This window comes from Crinia signifera, chromosome 9 (assembly GCF_055691185.1).
Source record: "Crinia signifera chromosome 9, ASM5569118v1, whole genome shotgun sequence".
Lineage (NCBI taxonomy): Eukaryota > Metazoa > Chordata > Amphibia > Anura > Myobatrachidae > Crinia > Crinia signifera.
Genome location: NC_139225.1, coordinates 159,510,988 through 159,533,622, shown reverse-complemented (window position 1 = coordinate 159,533,622; position 22,635 = coordinate 159,510,988). Strand labels below are relative to the sequence as shown.

At 44.1% G+C, this 22,635-nt stretch overlaps 1 protein-coding gene across 6 annotated transcripts in view; it reads left to right on the top strand.

Moving 5' to 3' along the window:
• PCDH11X (protocadherin 11 X-linked) overlaps positions 1-22,635 on the top strand; it is a 1,005,792-nt gene that overhangs the window by 775,176 nt on the left and 207,981 nt on the right. The gene's annotated exons all lie outside the window — the stretch shown is intronic.

Sequence of the window (22,635 nt, the reverse complement as noted above, 5' to 3'; positions counted from 1 at the left end):
TGCAATCATTTACAAGTCAACACCATGCCTTTTAAATAACTGCCCCTTTAAGAAAGAAAACTTCTGAGTTCATCTGGCAACCAGAATGGCCACCGGACTCGCACCGCAATACATCCAGCCCCAAATGTTAGAACTCTCCGGGTGACTGAATCCCTTAGTGGATCAGCCTGTGCAATTTGGGCCCAGATAGGGTAGAGGTAGACATTGCTTTGTGGATGTGCCTTTAAGAGATGAGTTGAGTAGTTTCATACAGGCCACTGAATTCACACATGGGGCGGATGTAGTGAAGTCCGACTGTGCCTCATGCCATCTGAACTCAGACTTCATTATATCTGGCCCAAGACCTTAAATACTTGTATATCTTGAAATGTGGATTTGAGATCTTGCAATATTATATAACATTATTCAGAGGCAAATAAAATATGTTGACGGAAATCGTCATAGATCAATATGACGAAATGAACCAAGAAATAATTTGTTAGTCGATTTTATAAGCTGGGTACAGTATTTCTGGTTGCTATAGCAGCGGGGTGGTTAAATGTACCATATAATGGTGCATGTATCCGTCAGATGTTACTGTATATGTGTATTGAAGCTCTGCAGTCAGTCACGCTCTGTTGTAAATATCATCACTTAAGCCGCGTTCTTGGCTCTTACCTGATCAATCAATCATTGTGTTCCGGACGGAATAATGAAAATGTATGGTGAAGATTAGCCTGGCAATATTGTGTCATTAATACTTTTCAACTGTTGCAATCCCGTCATGTACTGTACACTTATAATAAATACCATCACTTTGCACAAATGACTACAGTCCTGGCAACCGCATACAACATTACTGTGCAGTCGTTAAGATCGGGGCCCGTATTAATCAGAGTGTTTTATTAATCCAACGTGAGCGGACTTTCAAGGTGGTCGCCGCGTCTTGACATGTTCCTTAACTTAATGAGCCCTTAAGATGCTAGAAGAGTTCCTTTCCTTATAGATTGTTGGAAATGCCTTTTTTGTTGATTGCAACCTCTACCCCCCACTCTACCCCCTAAAAAATGTTTTTGCAAGAAATATTAGGATGGGGGGGGGGGGGGGTCTCATCTCCCTCTGTGTTGATGCATTGTAGTGTTGTCAAGGTGATAAAAATTGAACATTGAATATACAGAAATATGGATTTAGGGCAAATAAGAGCAAGTCGTAGATTTGATAGAGTTGACATTGGGATTATTCCCATGCAAGACAGGAGGATGTTTAGTAAACGTCTAATCTTATCATTGCGGAATTGTGCTGAATGTTACCAGCGTAAGTAGATGCGTCTGCACTTTGTCAGTCAATAAAAAAATAAGGCAATAAAAAAAAACATGTTTTGTAACATACAGTAATTCCTTATAGCAGTGGAATTAATATCTTCTGCTCGTTTTCCTATTAACTACATTACGGAACAGAATTCATTGTAATTGTGAAGAATCCTGCAACCTTGCAATTGATTGTCCCCTGCTTTTTTAGACCGTATATAATTTGCTTATTTAATACTTAATGTTTAATTAGTGTTAAGGCCCCCCATACACACTATGCAATTCAACTGCAATTTGGGCTCTTTTCCTGCATTTGCGGCGATCAATCGCAGGAAAAGAGCCCAGATTGCAGTTGAATGACAGCAGGTCCGATGCCATGCGTGGTCCCGTGCCCATTGCACCAGTTCCTGCGAATCGCACCAGCTGCACAATCTCCTGGATTGCTTCTGAGCTGGGCAGGCTTGGCCGGGTTTGAATGGGATATTTTGCATGTAAATATCGCTTTCGTTCTTGCCACCCAGGAAGGTCCCTGGCAGCTCAAGGGGGTATCTCCCTTTGGAGAAGTCGCCGTAGTGTATGGGGACCTTTAGACTTGTTTATATTATATTTTGTTGATTATTACTCGATAAACATATTATGAACAGTATGGATTTAAAGAAAATTGAGCTTTTGGATGTTTACACCAGGCTCAGACCTTGCAATTTATCTGCAGCTTTCTGATACCCCTTTCACATTGCAAACAAGGTCTGACCCGGGTCTGGTGCTTTCACATTAGACCTGGGTCACCACTTATACAGAGGGCGACCCAAGTTTAACCCTTCCCATAACCCGGGTCGAAGTGGCAAGTTGGTCGACCCGGGTTATAAGCTTTGGTACTTTCACACTGCACCTTGACCCCCGTCCATACTTCACAAGCTGGCAATAAACCGGGTCCGAGGTGCGATGTGAAAGAAGTGCGAGTAAAGAAGTAATAAGCTGCATATTTTCATACTTATAACCAAGGCACTGTATACAAATAAGCCAGCCTCCATCACGGAAATTCAAAGTCTGGGAATTGTCATTGTATGGTAACACTTTGGGTCAATTCTTTATCCATTTGTTTTTATTATTTTACAGCATTAGAGGACAATGTTCTGGTTCTGAGCTGGCTGGGAGCATGTAGCGTAAATACCCTTTTTATACTTCGTGGTAAATTTACTTTATATAAATGATAAAATGTAATGTTGCCCAGAGCAACTGTCTATCATTTTCTAGGATGCAATAGAAAAACCATTGACAAAATCAGATTGGTTGATATGGACAACCAGGGCAGCCGAGAGGGGGGGAGCGGGTACTAATTACCCGGGCCCAGGCTTGCTGGAGGGACCCCCGCAGGGGCCCTGGTCCAACCCCTCCATGCCCCCTCCGTCCCTCCCGGGTAGCAACAGCAGCACACACTTCTACAGCATGTGCTGTGCTGACAGCAGGCTCAGCATGAGTGTCTCACTGACAGCGTGATGCCTTTCGTTGTCTGCTGCTGCTGAGATTACAGTTTTTAGAGTTTTCTTTCACCCTCCTATAAACATTTTGGGGGTGTGGCCTAAGTGCAGGAGGTGTCCACACCCCACACTTAGGCCATGCCCCCAAATTTTACCAGGCCCAGCATTCCTCTCGACTGCCCTGTGGACAACATCACCTCTTTGCTTTTTAAGAAGAATCTAGTAAATATATCTCCAAGCCTACTGTACTATATTCCTATTGCCTTTGAACTCATTATGCTGTTTTATATATGAATTTATTTAGCGGTTTCAGGCAAATGAAATACAGTCATATTAATAATGTGGCATTTGAAGGCAATCTTGTGCTAATTATAATATTATGAGATTGTATTACCTACATATTATATAGAATACCAATTTATTTTCATAACTCTATTTAATACTTAGAAATGTAGCAGGTTTCCAAATGGGAGTTATATACGGTTACAGGTGTGTATAATTCACCAGAATGGACCAACCGGGGTTTGAGTGAATGCTGTGTGTAATAAGTATAATTTAAGTTACTAATTTTATATATATATTTTATTTTTTAAAGAAAAAACCTTTAATCTGGAAAAAAAAAAACTTTTATCTTCGTTGTAAATAAGTCAATTTGAATATATTTTTTTTCTTTTTACTGTTCTTTAATTGCCAACACATTATCAAAGTCTGTTTTATGATGTGAGAATTTTATACAGGAACTTTGCAATGTAGATACTAAGGGGGGTATTCAGTGTTGGGCCACGACTGTCAGGCTGGCCCCACAGCCGTGGCCTTGTCCCGTTTTTTTTGTTCTGCTCGACCGAGGTTTCACTGTCCCGCCTGCCATGGGTTGAAATGGGGCCTGGTTGCGAGAAGCGCCCGGAAATCGGCAAGCTGCGTCCGGGAGCTCGTCAATTCCCGGCCGTTCTCGGCAGAATGAGCCTGACTGCTTGTGAAGACAGCATTGTTCAATGATGTCGGGAAAGACAGCATTGAATAGGGCCTCGAAGCCATCTCCCCCTGTCGGGAATGGCTGCGGGAGGATTGAATATACCCCTTAATCTCTGAAATATGACTGCTTAATTAATTAATCAATCTACTTTTTGTCCCTCCCTCCCTCTACACGCATACACCTAATATATGTATGTATGTATGTATGTATGTATGTATGTATGTGTGCATGTGTGTGTGTGTATATATATATATATATATATATATATATATATATATATATATATATATATATATATATATATATATATATATATATATATATATAGCAAATTGCATGTAGGCAGCACTCCGTAGAGTGCCGCCTACCACAGCATCTATATATATATATATATATATATATATATATATATATATATATATATATATATATATATATATATATATATATATATATAATGTTACATTTAGTTATTATAATTCTGTCTGAGCACTAATAGTACAGTCAGTTCAAAAGCCATTAATCTTTCTGAGGCCGTACAGTTTGATTGATCTTATACCTTTTAATCTAATTAGTGTACACGGAGGTGGGGAAATATAATGGCTGAACACCGCACTACGTAGCTTTCAGAAATGTCAACCTTTTTCATGACCCACTGTGACTGCTATCATGTATCACAGATATAAGAAACAGCTCTATAATCATTAACTGGGTATTTGATTTAAAAGGTTGGGAATCGGAGAACATCAAAACCGGAGGGAGGGGGAGGACTTAACACTCTCAATTAAATCCAGGTAGCAGTTTGCTGAGTGATTAATTATAGAATTTTAGTTATAGTTTGAAGGGTACAGGACACTTATAGAGTGCGCCAGCTCTGTTGGATATGAAGCTTGCCTACAAATGAGGCAGGGTATAAAATTAGAAGGAAAACTAATATGTGAAACAAAGGTTACTGTATGCCTAACCGCTAGTTAAACTAGTGGTATATTTAGTACTAACCATGGGATGTGTAGCAATATTGTCGTACTGACCCGACAGAAGCCATTCTAATAGAGGGTATACATGGTGAGATTTCCGCTATGTTTCTATTTGATTTTGCTGATGCTTTATTTTATTATGGATATTGAATGGACATTGAATGGTTTTTCCATTATTGATGCAGTTTCGATCCCGTTCACGTTAAGTGGAAATCAAAAAGTAAAATAGTCTTGCCAGGCACAAGACTACTGTATATACAATAGTAGAAATAAAATCGAAATTGAACCAAATTCCTCATCTAACCATGTTTACCCACTATAAGCCTCCCCCACATTGTCTTTTTTTTTTTTTGAAAACTTCTTCATTTGTTGCTTTCAAATCCTAAAATCAAATAATTTGAGCAAATATGACAAAAATAACAATGATCCCATTGATTAAAATACAGGGTAATTCCTACAAAAGTGGACATGGTTTATGTCCTTTACACATGCATTCCATTAAATAATGGGCAAGGTGATAAGAATGATAAAACGTATGGAATAAATTATCTGTTGTAGATACAAAGAAATCAGACATGTATTTTATTTCAGAAATTTCTATGTTACATCCGTTTTATGTAGGTGGCCATACACATGCAGATTTATCTTCAGATCTGTCTGGTTGGAACAAACACATGGTTATGGATGAGAGCAAATGACAGTTGACCATTTGCTTGGAAATGCGGGAAAACTGACAAACTGTCACTCATCCATGACCTTGTTTTGTTCCAACCAGCCAGATCTGAAGATAAATCTTAAGCTGGCCATACATCAGAAAGATTGATCTTAAGATCGATTGCGCTCATGATTGTGTACAATTTCCCTTGAAATCCCCGGCAGTCCTTGGTGGTTTTTGGACACACAACCTACACACAATCGATCATACAATCGATCATACAATCAATCATACAATCCATCTACTGCATGATTGTGTACACAAGATGTGCACACAATCTGCATACAATCCATCTTACAATCCATCTTACAATCAGTCATACAATCCATCTGCTGATTGATTGTATGATTATGTACATAAGATGTGCACACAATCTGCATACAATCCATCTTACAATCAGTTGAGATTGTATGATTGGGTACAATATCTTTCTGATGTATGGCCACCTTTACTAGTGTATGGACACCTTTATTATTGTTATTTACAGCAGACCACAATGCCGAGGTTTGTTCACACTTTATATTTTTATTCACCAGAGGTAGATACAATTGTGGTGACATGCTCTCTTTTATGTGCATTTTACATTTGAAGCAATCCAGATATTTTTCACAAACATTGTATAAGAGGGTTACATCCATTCTTTTGAAATTAACCTTCAATATCAATTAAAGGGGAATATATCAATTAGCCACAACAATGGATCCTGAATTTAGGAAATTCTATCTCAGGATTTCATTTCTAAAACCAATTGAGCAGCATGGTAGTAGCCCAATTTTGATACAATACACTACAAATTCCATTCAGCACAGGCAAATAGCCCCAGTTATACACAGCACAGCTGGGGCCTGATAACCTCATTTGTATCCCAGAACACAAACATCGTAGGTACGTTACAGTTACACGGTTCATATGGTCCCACAGAATTATAAGGGCCCATTTAATAAATCACAATACTGTATCTCTCTTCTCCAGCATGGAATGAAAAGTGCCGAGAAATCCCAGACGTCTCTGCCCTTTTTCATCACACATTCCTTCAGGCCCCCTTGGATATGATGGGGGCTGTGTGGGGCATCTTTCCAATTTTTTATCTTTAATTTGACAAACATAACGTGATTTTAAGCAGACCTATAACATGGCATTTTGCATCTTCATTCCTGAAGAAATGGAGAGAGCAGGGAATAGGTGTCCCCACCCTTCTTCCCCCACCTCCATGACTGGTCCCGTCACCCCTGCTCCCCAGTTGCTCCCGGCCAACTTATTTTCTCAATATATTGTACATAAGGGTAATTCAGTACGGATCTCAATACCAAAACCTTTCTCTAATGGGCAAAACCATGCTGCAATGCAGGGGGGCAGATGTAACATGCAGATTTAGGTGGGATACTGTATGTTCAAACTGATATCTAAATTGCAGTGTAAAAATAAAGCAGCCAGTATTTACCCTGCACAGAAAAAATATAACCCACCCAAACCTAACTCTCTCTGCACATTACATCCGCCCCACCAGCAGTGCACATGGTTTTGTCCATTAGAGAAAGATTTTGCTTTAAGAGCCTAACTAAATTACCCCCATAAGAAACCGCTTCAATACTCATTATCTACCCCCAAGGCAATGCAATATCTGCATAACTTTTAAAAGAAGCCAGATTATGTAATTAGGCAAAAGAATGCTGGGTGCCTGCAAATAACTGTCACAGTTTCCAGACCACCCAGCAGGTCATATGTTCCAGATCAATCATAAAATGCACAGGGATCGTTCACCAACTGTCAGATTTTCAAAAAAGCTCAGTGGCAATGCATTGTGATTGGCTGGTGGAGACTTTGCAGCATACCGTAACTCTGAAACAAAACAACCAATTAGAATGGCAATTTAATCTTACACATCTACGGACCGACAGCTTTAATGTATAGATGTTCTGTATGGAGTTGCCCGTGCCCCGCAAGAAGTATTCAGTGTCTTACGCATAAGATTAGTATATAGGGAGTCAGATGTCATTTCCAGCGCGCCTGTGTTTTTGCATTAAAGAGCTAATAAAAGCAAGGATGGGAGATATAAAGTGGAATAAGAGACAAGTGTGGGGAATAAATGAGGCTTGGTAGCCATAAACTGATCTTCTGGCAGATGTGCACCCATGTGCATTCACATCATTACTTATACTGTCAAGCCGACAGTAATCTCCATCTCTCAGTCCGCGAGCCTCGTCAACATTCTAAACGACATCACCTGCAGGAAGGTGAGCGAGTCAAAGAAGCTGCTTATGTACTTTCATCATCTCTATCTGGGATTAACTGTCATATTTATAATAAGTAATGGCGGCCAACGGCACGGTTGAGTAAACAGCACTGCGTTGAGTCTGCCACGTGCCGTAAAGCGATGGCACCAGAAGGCCAACGTTCGGGATGCCCACACTAAACATACTTTAAATGAGGAATAGATCTAGTTTATAAGAGCCGATGTTCCGCCCTGGTAGCTGCAGCCAATATCTGAGAAATCTGCATTCTGCAATGGGTTAGATAAAAGTTTATCATCTAGAACATTTGTGGGGAAATGACAAAGGGTTGGAAGTTTGAAGCAGGCTGCAGTTGATTTCCTTTGTCTTGATGTCTCAGATTGGGATTGATCTTGCTCAGTGGCCTTTTGGCGGAGAGGAGAGGATAGAATAGGTGGCCTTCTCCTTACAAAGAGATGTTGTTTGCCTCTAATTTTCTTTCAGGTCGCACAAAACATAAAGAAAAAGGTCGCGTGCTACTGTATTTATTTTTCCATTAGTACAAGAACGTACCTTCTGTAACCTTATGCTGTCTTTGACTTGGTAATTACTGACCGGTGTGTTGTAAAGTTCTGCGGACATGGAAGTTGCCACTGACAGTCTCTACTCATTAGTCAACCATGATTAACGCTCTGAAAACAGTAATATTTTGAAGTAGTTTTGTCCCGTTCCATCAGATGGTACTTTGGTGGGTATCCTTATTTGAGACCTCAAATAAATAAGGTGCTTGTTTGTTTCTTTAATTATTATGCTCCAATGAAATGCTACAGCAGTTTGTTTTTTAACACTGGAGTGTTTGCAGTGTTTAATATTCTGATTACATTACGTAAAACAGGAAAATATCAAAATCTTGCTGTTTAACATTTTACCTTAGTTTGTTTCTTCTGGCTGCTATTAATGATTTATAATTTGGCAGTGTCATGTGATTACCATGGCAACCACAGTCACATGATGTAATGAGCAGAGAGGCTTTGGACCACGCTTCCGAGCATGTCTATATCTGTAGGGAGGGGGGGGGGTATTGTTCTTCTATGGCATGCCTGCATTGTGGCACCTTCCTTCCCTGATATCACATTACCTTTCTTAGCTGGTGTCTTTGTAGCAACTTAAACATGCCTATGTCTAGCAGCCTCTTTTGTCAAAGCTCCAGAGAGATTTTGAAAAAGAGACACTTATTTGCAGAATAACATGAAAATACATCTATATGGAAATGCTGCTTTGAGTGGAGTTTATATTCTTATCCCTTAAGTATTAATTATGGTAATTCTTTTGCAATAGTATTATAGAGTTGTGCAGTGTAAGTCTCACAGTCATTAGTTGGAGATCAAACTATAATTACCTGCTGAATCTTTAACAACAATTAGTCAAGGTTGTTTGGGTAATGTCAACATTATCCAGGCCATAGCAGTTCACAGTCACTGGAGGACCAAGAGTAAGTCCCCAAAGTTACGAGTGATAAGTTTTACACTGGTCGCGCGACAAGTCAATTCATTGTTAGATGTTTGCTACGAAGTTTTAATTGATTCCGGCCCCCCTGCTTACCTACTATATAACAAAGGGCCCATTTAGTAATGTGAATAATATGTACGAGCTGTTCGTAATTATTGCAGCCTGCTGATTTACAGAGTTATTGAACTGTGAAAATTCCCAATAGGTGATCGGGTGACAGCGGCCGCGTTTCGCTGAGTCAGACCTTCCCAGGAATCAATGTTCTTGTTATTTCATTCCTGTATTATTTTTAATTAGCTCTAGAACTGTTGTTGTGATGGTTTGATGTTGGCCTTTTCTTTAAACCTTACAGTCCAGGTTCCTGCCAGGTAACACACAAAGCATTGACAATGATCCTCTATTTCTTATTCAAAGAGAAAGGATACACAGATAAAGGCCCGTCTTCAGGGATGTTCCAAAAATGTAAAAGATCTAAAAGCACCTTGCGCCTGATTTTAATGTGGGTTGAGAAGGTCATTTTTCCCCTGGGTAAGAGATGTGGCACTGCAGTTTGTCACTTTAGACAGAGCAAAGGGGCATACACACGTGGCGATTTTAGCCCCTTTCTGAATGATCTGAATAGATCACTTAGAAAAGGAGCACGGAACACTCGACGTGTATGTCCTGCAGCTGGTATCGCCGGTTGGGGCTTTGCCAATTCGTCGCTCAGTCAGACAAGTTTGGTTGCCCCGTGTGTACAAGGCTTTAGATTTGGTGGTGACCTTCCCCAGGTTGTCCTGGGCAAGGTCAATTTCTGGGGCATCTAGTGGAGAAGCATTAACCTTTTCAGTGCCAACCTTTCTTTGAGAGATCCTCAAAATATCATCCAAAAAATGCCAGAGCCGCTCACAGCGACTGGCCTTTTTTGGGTACTATATTTAACTTAACTTCGATTTATTGACTTGGCTGTGTTTGTGTTTATACCAAAAGATGTGAGCGACGCTGGCATTTTTGGCAGATATTTTGAGGATCTCACAGCAACGTTGGCACTCAAAGGGTTAAGAACCATGAACCCCTTGTTTCTGCTCTGTCCTTTGTAGAGCATAGGAGAGGCGGGCAACAGACTAATCCAGGAAAGGAGGCAGAGCCAGAACCAGACCTGACCAATGGGTGGGATGGAACAGGCGCTGCCCAGACAGTCAGGGAGAGGAGGCGGAGCCAGAACCAGACCTGACCAATGGGTGGGATGGAACAGGTGCTGCCCAGACAGTCCAGGAGAGGAGGCGGAGCCAGGACCAAACTAGACCAATGGGTGGGATCGAGCAGGTGCAGCATGGATAGTCCAGGAGAAGAGGCGGAGCCATAGTACACGTCAGCAACAGCTGAGTAGCTGCATGGACTTGATGAGACAAAATGACACAGAGACTGAGGGGGTGGAATGACTGCAGCTGAGACCTTGCAGACGACAGTGCTCCGGGCAATGTCCCTGTCATCCCGTCCCAGGTCCCTCGCAAGTTAAGCTAGGCCATATCATGGTGGTTTATTTGGAATTGTGGTCTATCCTGAGTTTTGAATGCACTGAAATTCTGATGTATCCCTTGCATGAATTATAAGGCTCTGAATCCTCCTGTCTTTTTACAGCAGTTTTACACATGTATTAAGGCCCTATTTACCAAATCCAATTTTGCCTGTTGGGAGACGATTAAATTGCTCAAGTGATTCCTCCGTAACTATCGCTATTAAAGAATAGAAAAATAGTGTATAATAAGCCCCGCCTCGTTTTCACCTATGCTCAGCCCCTGATTTGCCAATAAACTAACTTAGCCCCTCCTCCAATCTAACAGACCACATGGAAAACGAAGCATCTAGTAAAAACAGAAAATCCGAGTTCTCTATGTTGACGCTCATCGAGTTAAACAAGAAAATATTGCGAAATCCTTAGAGGTGACATTTTGTAGGGCGGTGATAACATGGCAAAGGTTTTTATTTTAATTCCGTCTGTTAGGATGAGTTTGGATCAGATATGTGACAGATATGGACACGCTGTGTTGACTTTGAATACTGGCAGGGGGAAGAGTTTTGCATCTCTCCGCACTGCGCAGTTTAGTCAGAGATCACAGAGGAAATGGCTTCAGATGGAGAGGATTCAAAAGAATTAGAGAATTCTACAGTGACATGCTAGTCTCACATCCCTGGATACAAACCATAAAGTGTAACATCTCAAAAACTGGCTTCTCGTACTCGTTTCTCATTCTTACATGACAGCTGTTTTCTTAACAGGGAGAGAGAAAGTCTCGGGTGAGTCACATAATCATTGCTTAAACTCACAATCACACCGTACCATACAAATCCACCATTACCAAGGAAACCTCTAACCTAATTTGCAGTGAATTTGTCAAAATAGATATATAGGAAATATCATCTTTTTTTGCACAAAATATTTTCTTTGAGTTTATATAACAAATGTGAGCGACACTGGAATTTCTAGCAGATATTTTGCACATTGCTCACAGAGATGTTGGCACTGAAAGGGTTACGGGAACATTATGTGAAGTGTGATTTGCTTTTTTGGTGATGGTGGCCCCCACAGTTTGGTTGTCCGGGACCCCCCACACACTTTAATCCCGCCTTGCTGAGATTTAAATTGCCACGCACAAAAATAAAAAAAATCAAACTTTACTAACTAGAATTTTCATGCATTATGCAATACATTTATTTTTTTGGCATAATCTTGGCCAGGATTTCCCTTACCCATCATGTCCAGGTAACCTTATCAGGTAAGTCCAAAACATTCTAAGGGTTCAAGTATAGGGTGTGGGACACCCCATAAGCAGCCCAGCCAAACCAATGCAAGGCATAATGCTAGTGGAGCAGGTGAAGTGTTACATACGTGTTATATATAACAGCAGCTACTGCATGTGTTAGGAGTGTTATAGAGGTGAATAATAATTGTGTGAAAAATGTAACGTACATGAAAACAAACAATAAACAAACACCTGCATGCTTTTTTTCTTGATTTTGGGCATTGGAAGAGATTTAACGTGGAAAGTGCCGATATTGCTGCACCGTAGCAATTTATATCCCTTTTACACCGAGATTTATATCCCTTTAACACCGCCGTAAAAACCCGGGTCATCGGCTGGTCACAACTGGGTCAGCGGTGGTGTAAATGGGTCATGTCGTGTCCCTTTACACGGGACTTCTACCCAGGTCCTGACTTGGGATCAAACATGGCTAGCACCTGGGTAGAGGGCAGTGTAAACGGGTGGTGCTCCCGTTTACATGAATGGGGGTTGTACAACCTACTGGCCACAGCCACAACCTTATCTAGAATACTGTGTCCAGTTCTGTTTAGGTCATTGGTACGGCCTCATCTAGATACTGTGTCCAGTTCTGTATAGGTTACTGGTGCGGCCTCATCTAGATACTGTGCCCAGTTCTGTATAGGTCACTGGTGCGGCCTCATCTAGATACTGTGCCCAGTTCTGTATAGGTCACTGGTGCGGCCTCATCTAGATACTGTGCCCGGTTCTGTATAGGTTACTGGTGCAGCCTCATCTAGATACTGTGCCCGGTTCTGTATAGGTCACTGGTGCGGCCTCATCTAGCTACTGTGCCCAGTTCTGTATAGGTCACTGGTGCCGCCTCGTCTAGATTACTGTGCCCAGTTCTGTATAGGTCACTGGTGCAGCCTCATCTAGATACTGTGCCCAGTTCTGTATAGGTCACTGGTGCGGCCTCGTCTAGCTACTGTGCCCAGTTCTGTATAGGTCACTGGTGCCGCCTCGTCTAGATTACTGTGCCCAGTTCTGTATAGGTCACTGGTGCGGCCTCGTCTAGATACTGTGCCCAGTTCTGTATAGGTCACTGGTGCGGCCTCATCTAGATACTGTGCCCAGTTCTGTATAGGTCACTGGTGCGGCCTCATCTAGATACTGTGCCCAGTTCTGTATAGGTCACTGGTGCAGCCTCATCTAGATACTGTGCCCTGTTCTGTATAGGTCACTGGTGCGGCCTCCTCTAGATTACTGTGCCCAGTTCTGTATAGGTCACTGGTGCGGCCTCATCTAGATACTGTGCCCAGTTCTGTATAGGTCACTGGTGCGGCCTCATCTAGATACTGTGCCCAGTTCTGTATAGGTCACTGGTGCGGCCTCATCTATATACTGTGCCCAGTTCTGTATAGGTCACTGGTGCGGCCTCGTCTATATACTGTGCCCAGTTCTGTATAGGTCACTAGTACGGCCTCATCTAGCTACTGTGCCCAGTTCTGTATAGGTCACTGGTGCCGCCTCGTCTAGATTACTGTGCCCAGTTCTGTATAGGTCACTGGTGCGGCCTCATCTAGATACTGTGCCCAGTTCTGTATAGGTCACTGGTGCGGCCTCATCTAGATACTGTGCCCAGTTCTGTATAGGTCACTGGTGCGGCCTCATCTAGATACTGTGTCCAGTTCTGTATAGGTCACTGGTGCGGCCTCATCTAGATACTGTGCGCAGTTCTGTATAGGTCACTGGTGCGGCCTCATCTAGATACTGTGCCCAGTTCTGTATAGGTCACTGGTGCGGCCTCATCTAGATACTGTGCCCAGTTCTGTATAGGTCACTGGTGCGGCCTCATCTAGATACTGTGCTCAGTTCTGTATAGGTCACTGGTGCGGCCTCATCTAGATACTGTGCCCAGTTCTGTATAGGTCACTGGTGCGGCCTCATCTAGATACTGTGCCCAGTTCTGTATAGGTCACTGGTGCGGCCTCATCTAGATACTGTGCCCAGTTCTGTATAGGTCACTGGTACGGCCTCATCTAGATACTGTGCCCAGTTCTGTATAGGTCACTGGTGCGGCCTCATCTAGGTACTGTGCCCAGTTCTGTATAGGTCACTGGTGCGGCCTCATCTAGATACTGTGCCCAGTTCTGTATAGGTCACTGGTACAACCTCATCTAGATACTGTGCCCACTTCTGGAGGTCATATCTTCAGAAAGATATAAATAAATTAGAGACGGTACAAAGTAGGACAACTAAAATGGTGTATGGCCTTCATCACCGAACTTTGCCAGAAAGACTGACAAATCTCAATATGTATAGTTTGGAGCAGAGAAGGGGAAAATGGGGAAAATTATAGAAACTTTATAATATACTGTATTCGGGGTTTTACCAAGCTGCAGGAGGGAAACATTTTTCAAATGAAGAGAAGTATTAGAACACGAGGACATGCATTGACACTGGAGGGAGGTCCAGGTGAAATCTCATGAAAAATGACTTCACAGAAAGGGTAGTGGACACGTGGAATAGCCTCCCATCAGAGGTGGTAGAGGCTAAGACAGAGTAATATAAACATGCTTGGGATTGACATAAGGACATCCTTACAAATAAATAAGGATTAAATAGGGTTTAAGGGTATCAATATGTTTACAAAAGGGGCAGACTAGATGGGCCGAATGGTTCTTATCTGCTGTCACATTGTATGTTTCACACAACCTAGGTTTTAGTGCCTCCATTCCAATGCAATGATCATTACATTATGTAATAATCATAACTACTATTTTTCTTCTTTAAAGAATAAAATGTTGAACCATTCCCTTACACAGCGTGTACCAATCCACCCCTTACTGATTACACACTGAGCCATTCAGCTGAATCTTTTAGAACTTGCTACATCATTGATTTTTACGGAGGTTATTAGAAAAAGCTGAAGGTCAGGTTTGTCCTTGAAGTGCACTTGTACCAAATTAATAACTGACCTGCCCATCATTATGTCAATTCCTATCTCTCGCAAGCTGTGTCCACTTTATTATCAAATTGATGGTTAATTTCCTGTAACTTCCATAGAGCGCCGGCAATAAAATAGTCATTGTGATGTCCTAATACTCTCCTGTCTCCTGTCCGCGCAGGGAAGCTTCGGAGGAATGAAGCGAATGCTATTAAATAAATGATGTTTTATGAGCCTGGTTTAGGGGAGGAAGAGTATTAGGAAAGATCTAGATTAGCATATGAAGATGACTCTTCCAAACATATGTCCATGCAAGGTCACAATTATCCACGGTGACAGCAGTAAAAAGTTCTCCCTCGATGAGTTCCTTACGCTTGTTATCGGTTTCAGAGATCTCGATCTGCCTACACTATTACTTGTTTGGCTTTCAAGTGAAGATGTCACAGGCATTCCCATCACTGTCAAGGCTGACGTTGCCTTTTCAAACCTCCTTTAATGGTAGTTCTAGTGTTGGCGGAGCTTAGTTTAGTTGAATGACATGCCCGGCTTCATGTCACCTTGGAAGATGACACGTAGAAGGAGATTTCGGGCTAGAAGAGGCATTTGGTTCATCTGAAGAAAAGAAATACTTTCTAAGCAAAGGTTAATTCATGTTACTCACCGTGAGGAATATATTGACGGTGGTTGAGTCCTCCGCCAGGTCTTTAACTTTTAGGGTCAACCGGCTCCTTGAGTTGGGTCGTCTCTAAACCGTGAGCAGCAATCGGAGAGTATACGTCGCAGCAGAATGGGAATGGTTTGGGATTTTAAATAAACATGAATTTTTTAAACAAAAAATCCCCATGCAACCTGCAGATGTCAAAATGAAAGTATCAGGTCTATAAAATATAAATAAAATCCCCCAAAAAACATTATCCCGTCTTTGCAAATTAGAATAAAATAAATAATGAGTTGGATGCTGTTTGACAGAGAAATGGGTTTGATGTCACACATGGTCTACAAAGGTGAGAGACAGGGCAGCCAATAGGAGGGTTCTGTGGGTACAGCTGTCTCGGGCCCTGGCCACTGTAGGGGCCCGGGCAGCTCATTTTGCCCACCGCAAACCTCCCCAACTGCCTCCGCTGCTCTGCGCTCAGTGCGCTGAATAAGGCAGGTCCCGGAGCTCAGGCTTATTCAACCCAATTTAAATGCTGCATCGACTTTTGAGCCAATCAGAGAGGCTGCCAGTACACAAGCTCTGATTGGCTCACCAGCCGGTGATGCATTTTAATTGGCCACCGGCATCCTGAGTTGAACAAGCCTGCGCTCCAGGACCTCTGGGCTGCAGTTCAGCTGAAGAGGAGATGGGGGAGTAGGAGCCGGGTTACAGTAAGTCAAGTGAGGAGGGGGGGCCAGCAGCGGAAATGAGTGCCAGGCCCCCAAAATCCTGATGGAAACCCTGGTGGGAGAGGCAGGGCCATTTTAATGTACCTGCATGACCCTAGGTGCCCTCAAGCAGAGGCAGACTGGTTTGTCCGGGTGCTCTGAATGTGAATTACACACAATCAGAATATCTCCCGGGGGGGGAGTTATACACCAATCAAAGTGCAGCGTTCTGTATATGCCACCCAGTCTGCAGTCACAATGCAGATTGGTGGATGTCTGGAGCTACCCACCAATCAGAGTGCAGCATTCCCTATCTGCCTGCAGCCAGAGAGTGAAGGTCTGCCACCTCACTGATTGGGGAACATATTTCTGTCTGTATGGAAAAACATTGGCCTGAAAGTTTATTTTTAAAATTATTTTTCCAGTCATGAGCAGGGCCGAAACTAGGGTTTCTGGTGCCCGGGGCAAGACATTCATTTAGTGTTCCCTACCCCCCACCCCCAAAGGAAAAAAAATATATATATATTTATATTTTTTTAGAAGCAGGCACACATTTGGCATTTGGTATATATATATATATATATATATATATATATATATATATATATATATATATATATATATATACTGTATCTGAAATGAAATATATATTTATAAATTATCCCTCAATTGGTCCACTCGCATCAAGATACATATATACTAGAAACTATAAGAACCTGAAAACAGGGACAGTGCGCGCCGAAAATTTAGGGCATTTTTTTTTTTTTTTGGGGGGGGGGGGGGGGGGGGGGTGGTCACATAGTAGTGACCACCCCCCCCCAGAGCACATTACAACACAAACCATAATGCCCAGCACACATTATAACACACACCGTAATGCCCAGTATATATTATAGCACATAAGTGCTGCTTACCTACATGCTTGATGCCAGGGGTCACATGCTTGATGCCAGGGGTCACATGCTTGATGCCAGGGGTTACATGCTTGATGCCAGGGGTTACATGCTGGTTGGTGCAGGGGGATCGCCACAAGGGGCAGGGGCATTTTATGGCCGTTGCCGGGGGAAGGGAAGCATTTTGTGCTCGTTGCCCAGGGGTTGGAGAAGCTGGCACGTTGAAACACTGTAAAAAGGTGAAACACTGTAGCCTTGCTGCGTGAACCTGCACACACACACTCAGCACGATCTCAGCAGCAGCCTGTCACTGTTTCACAGGCTACAGCCTGCTCAGATAGACGCCCGGGTTCCCCTTCCCCTCTCTATGATGTATTACAATTCCTTCAGGCTTACCCATACATGCTCAGGATGGCGGCGCTTGCTACTCAGCCCCCTTCCTCTGGCTCCCTAGGTGTGACATCATTAAGTCACATCGAGTGCAATGAGGTCCTGCTGTGGGGGCTCCCAGTGTTCGTGCTGCCCACTGCACTGCCAGTTAAACATCCCAGCGGGCAGAAGGCGCTGATATTGTTAAGGTCACTGGGCTGGGCTGAACTGTGCGGTGGGCTGCGGATGACCCGCGGCTCGCCGCTGTTGAGGGGGGAAGGTCACAATGCTGGGCTGTGCGGTGGGCTGCGGATGACCCGCGGCTCGCCGCTGATCATCAGGCGGAAGGTCACAATGCTGGGCTGTGCGGTGGGCTGCGGACGACCCGCGGCTCGCCGCTGATGAGGGGGGAAGGTCACAATGCTGGGCTAAGCGGTGGGCTGCGGATGACCCGCGGCTCGCCGCTGATCATCAGGGAGAAGGTCACAATGCTGGGCTGTGCGGTGGGCTGCGGATGACCCATGGCTCGCCGCTGATCATCAGGCGGAAGGTCACAATGCTGGGCTGTGCGGTGGGCTGCGGACGACCCGCGGCTCGCCGCTGATAAGGGGGGAAGGCGGACAGATGAATTGGGGTACGGGCTGTAGTGAAGGAGACACACAGTGACAGTATTGCGCCCCCCCCCTCCAGCGCCCGGTGCGCTTGACCCCCCAGCCCCCCCCCCAGTTACGGCCCTGTCATGAGTATTAATACATATGGGGGGTGAGTCTAATCAAATCGTTCCCCTGTGCATTCATACGGAGGACCGATGTTTTGCGTCTATGCGTTGTGGGCGGGGGGGGGGCATGGGGCATTAGCGGGGTGCACAGCCCAAGGGAACACCCTGCATTTCATGGTGATGCAGTGACGTGGGTGCGGCCAGCTGACGTCAGTAGATGTCAGCTACCGGCCCACTTCCCGCACAGGGCGCTCGCAGATCAGAGACACCATAGATCAGAGACACCTGATCTGTGTGCGCATTGAATGATTCCTCCCCCCACACCGAAGGCTGCGAATGGCTGATTATGCAAATCCTCCATTCGCAGCAGTGCGCGAGGTGGGGTCGGCCGTGTGGGCGGCGCCTGGGGGACACACAAGGCTGCGAACTTTGCAGCCTTGAGAGTCAACCAGAATAAGGGCCAGATGTATCGAACTTCAACAAAAAGTGATAAAGTGGAGACTGGTGAACAACCAGCCAATCAGTGCCTAACTGCCATGATAAAGGCTGGGTTTGAAAAATGAGAGTTAGGAGCTGATTGGCTGGTTGTTTATCACTCTCCAATGTATCACTTTTTGAAGCTTGATACATCTGGGCCTAAATCTGTTACTTTTTCCGCTGTGTTTATTATAGTTACCAGTTTAACGGCTACAAATACAACGTAGCAAACAGATCGAATGTAATATATTATATAGCAAAACCAAATGTGTTGCACATTGTTTTTTATGATAAATTTGGGAGATATGCTTAGTTGGCGCCCGTCATTAGGCTATCTTTTAGGGTAACTTCCCTAAGTGCCTGATTCAATGTTGTCGTCAAACCCAGGATCTGTACTATGCTAGAGCAGTAGTGACATTGGTTCAGTGACCCTCATTCTGCCAATAGCAATCTTCTCAGAGTTATAGGGTGTGCCCTCATGGAAAGGGGTGTGGCATCCCAGGAAGTCCCCAGTGATGTAATTATGGGGTGTGGCCTAATGAGAGGCCCCTGAATACCGCACTCACATTGCCGCATTTCACAGGCATGCTGACGCCCATGTACTACATACTTTGATGTAGATTTCCTGGCACTATCCTGCATAACCTGAGGGCTACTTTGATGCCCGACATTTTCGCAAATGATCGAATGCTGCCTCTGTGTTTGTGGCAACATACCGCAAAAGCCATAAGGTGGAGCCTATTTGCTGCGGCATACTATACATTTTCAAAAGCGGCTGCCACAATGGTTGCGGCTGCTACTGCATTTACGACAGAATCCTATATAATAGGCTAACACTGCTCCTCCCCTCTTTGGGGGGAATTCATGTGTTGCGCTTGCCAGCATCCACTAGATGGTGCCCAATGAAGCAAGCAAGGGTTGCTCATCTTGGGGACTCAGAGCGGCCAGCGCTGGCATTACGGTTATGGAACTAGTCATATATATAATGCATAATATTTATTTCAGCATCATTTCTGCCACTGACTCAGGGAGCTCTATAACTTTGTATGTTATATTTCCGCATTCAGCACAAATAATATAATTTCTCTATTATTTATTTAGTGTCTTATGTAGCGCAACAAATTTCTTTGCACTTTATAATAGGAAACAGTGATAAAACAAACTCGGTACTAACAAACCATAATAGAGGTAGGAGGGCCCTGCTCGCCAGCTTACGCAATTCTTCCCAATCTGTTCCCACCTATCCGGCTAACACAACTCAACACTTGTTTTTGTAAAAAAAAAAAAAAAAAAAATGCAAATGAATCTCACATTTCAGCGCTATTTTGAAGGCAATTATATAAAGCTGACAAAGCTCGGAGCTGTCTACACATCTGATGTTAGATACCGAGAAGACATTCAATCTGAAACCTGACGATCTTTGTCACTGTAATTGCATTTAGTGACCCAGGTTAAATACTGCAGGCAAGTCGCGCTGATGACAGAGGTGAAAACAGTTTTTGATGGATTTAAGTTTTATTCCCCAAAATAATCTAATAGACCTTTCCTTTCAAAATGACAATGAGATTGTGCAAAATGACAATAAGAGACGGGTAACGTATATTTTGGGATTTGTTTATTTGTTGCATCAGGTAATTGGCGTCTGCGCCTCCGTACATCGCTGTCCTGCGTCCCCGTATAGAATTATGATGGGTCTGTTCTTAATGGTCGCACTTCTCTCCTCTGTCATTTACTCCCTTCTCTGGCAATAAAATTTAAATATTCCCGAAAGATGATGGATTCATTTCCACCCACAAAAAGCAATACTTTCATAATTCTCCCATTAAGGAGGACACCTGATTTGATGGGCATTTGCTGGGTCATCAGTGCAGGCAATTTGCATGTGAATAGATGTCTTCATTCATTATTAATGGTTCCAACTAAAAGAAAAAAAAAAAAAAAAAGTTTTAGGAGGACAAACTATTTATAAAGGGCCTGATTCATGTTTGAACGCTGTAGCCGATGTACATGCAACTGAGCAATTAGCGCTAGACTGCGCGTGTGCTGCTGTCGCAATGCACCAACTCCAGAATGTTGCTGCGATCTCTCTGATTTTGGGAAAGTGATTGGCAGGAAGTGACTGTTTGGAGGCGTTAATGGAGAGTTTATGGGGAGCGGTTGCAAAAACACGCAGATGTGACGTGGCCACTGTGGGGGTCGTGTATTTGCCGGCCACTGCGAGCTCGTGCATGCAAAAACATGGCGGCTGGTGCGCTACTGCTGTGCCCAGTCTGTGTAGTCATTAGGCTGCCCTTCGCCTTGATGTTTCTATCGTTTAGGCAGTAAATGGGTATGCAATTGGTAATGAGTTTGCGATGCCGCAAGGAGGGCGTCTCTTTTTATTGCTGGGTGGCAGCCCTACTTGCTGACATTAGCGGATTCATAGCATGGACCTGCATTGGCCAAACCAGTCCTCGAGATCTAACAACAGTTTGTGTTTTCCAGGCCACCTGTGGACATGCACAGTGTGTCGGTGAGGAATGAATGGAGCACTTTTTTTTTTTTTTTTTTAAATATGACCATTAGTAATGACTGCACCTGTACACCAGCTAGGGAGTCTTGTAACGTGACAGTTAGTAATGACTACACCTGTGCACTTACTAAGTAGTCTGGGGGGAATGTGACAGTAATGACTACAACTGTGCACCAACTAAGTAGTCTGGGGGAATGTGACAGTTAGTAATGACTACACCTGTGCACCAACTAAGTGGTCTGGGAAATGTGAGAGTTGGTAATGAGTGCACCTGTACACCAGCTAGGGAGTCTTGTAATGTGACAGTTAGTAAAGACTACACCTGTGCACCAGCTAGGGAGTCTTGTAATGTGACAGTAATGACTACACCTGTGCACCATCTAGGGAGTCTTGTAATGTGACAGTTAGTAATGACTACACATGTGCACCAGCTAGGGAGTCTTGTAACGCGACAGTTAGTAAAGACTACACCTGTTTACCAACTAAGTGGTCTGGGAAATGTAACAGTTGGTAATGAGTGCACCTGTGCACCAGCTAGGGGTCTAGGAAATGTGACAGTTAGTAACAACTGCACCTGTCTGTGCACCAGCTAGGTGGTCTGGGTAATGTGCCAGTTAGTAATGACTGCACCTGTGCACCAGGCTTGCCTACCCTCCCGGAATGGCCGGGAGCCTCCCGGAAATCGGGTCCTTCTCCCGGCCCCCCGGGAAGGGGGGCAAGTCTCCCGCATTCTGGGATTTGCCCCGCTCCATCCTTGCCCGCTGGTTAAAATTACATGAAATCGCTGGTACGCGGGGAGGGGGCGGGGCTTAAATGACGCGATCGCGGCATTTCGCGTCATTTCGCGGCATTTAAGCCACGCCCCCTCCCTCTCGGCCGGCGAATCACGGAGGTTTTCGTCATGGGGGGCGGGGCCAAGTGATGTCAGCCTTGCTCCCGCCCCCCTGATGTGTTGCCTCTCCGGGCTTCTCCCGGAAAGGTGAAGATAAAAGTAGGCAAGTATGCTGTGCACCAGCTAGGTGGTCTGGGTAATGTGGTTAGTACTGCCTGCAACTGTGCATGAGCTAGGTAGTCTGGAAACGTGGACCGGTTTGGCCAGGGACAAATGCAAGACTTCTCTGGGATGGGGTGGTTGGGCTGTTTCCCAAAAATTGTATGGTATTACTAAGCCCCACCCCCACTCCCCATAATGCTGTGAATCGCAGGTTGGTCGAGGGGGACCAGAGCTAATATACCATTATTGTAATGTAAAATACAGATGGAGCTGCTGACAGCCAGCCTGCGGGATCGCCAGATTGCATGTGCAGGCTGGTGGGCTCGCTCACGCATCCAAGTCAGCAAAACAGGAAGCGTTGATCGGCAGGCTCCCTGCCCATCTTTACTTCAGGGAGACGGGCAGGGAGAGGGGGGTAGGCTGCTGCTGTGAACAAGCAGGGAGAAGGGAAGACGGGCTGAGGGCTCC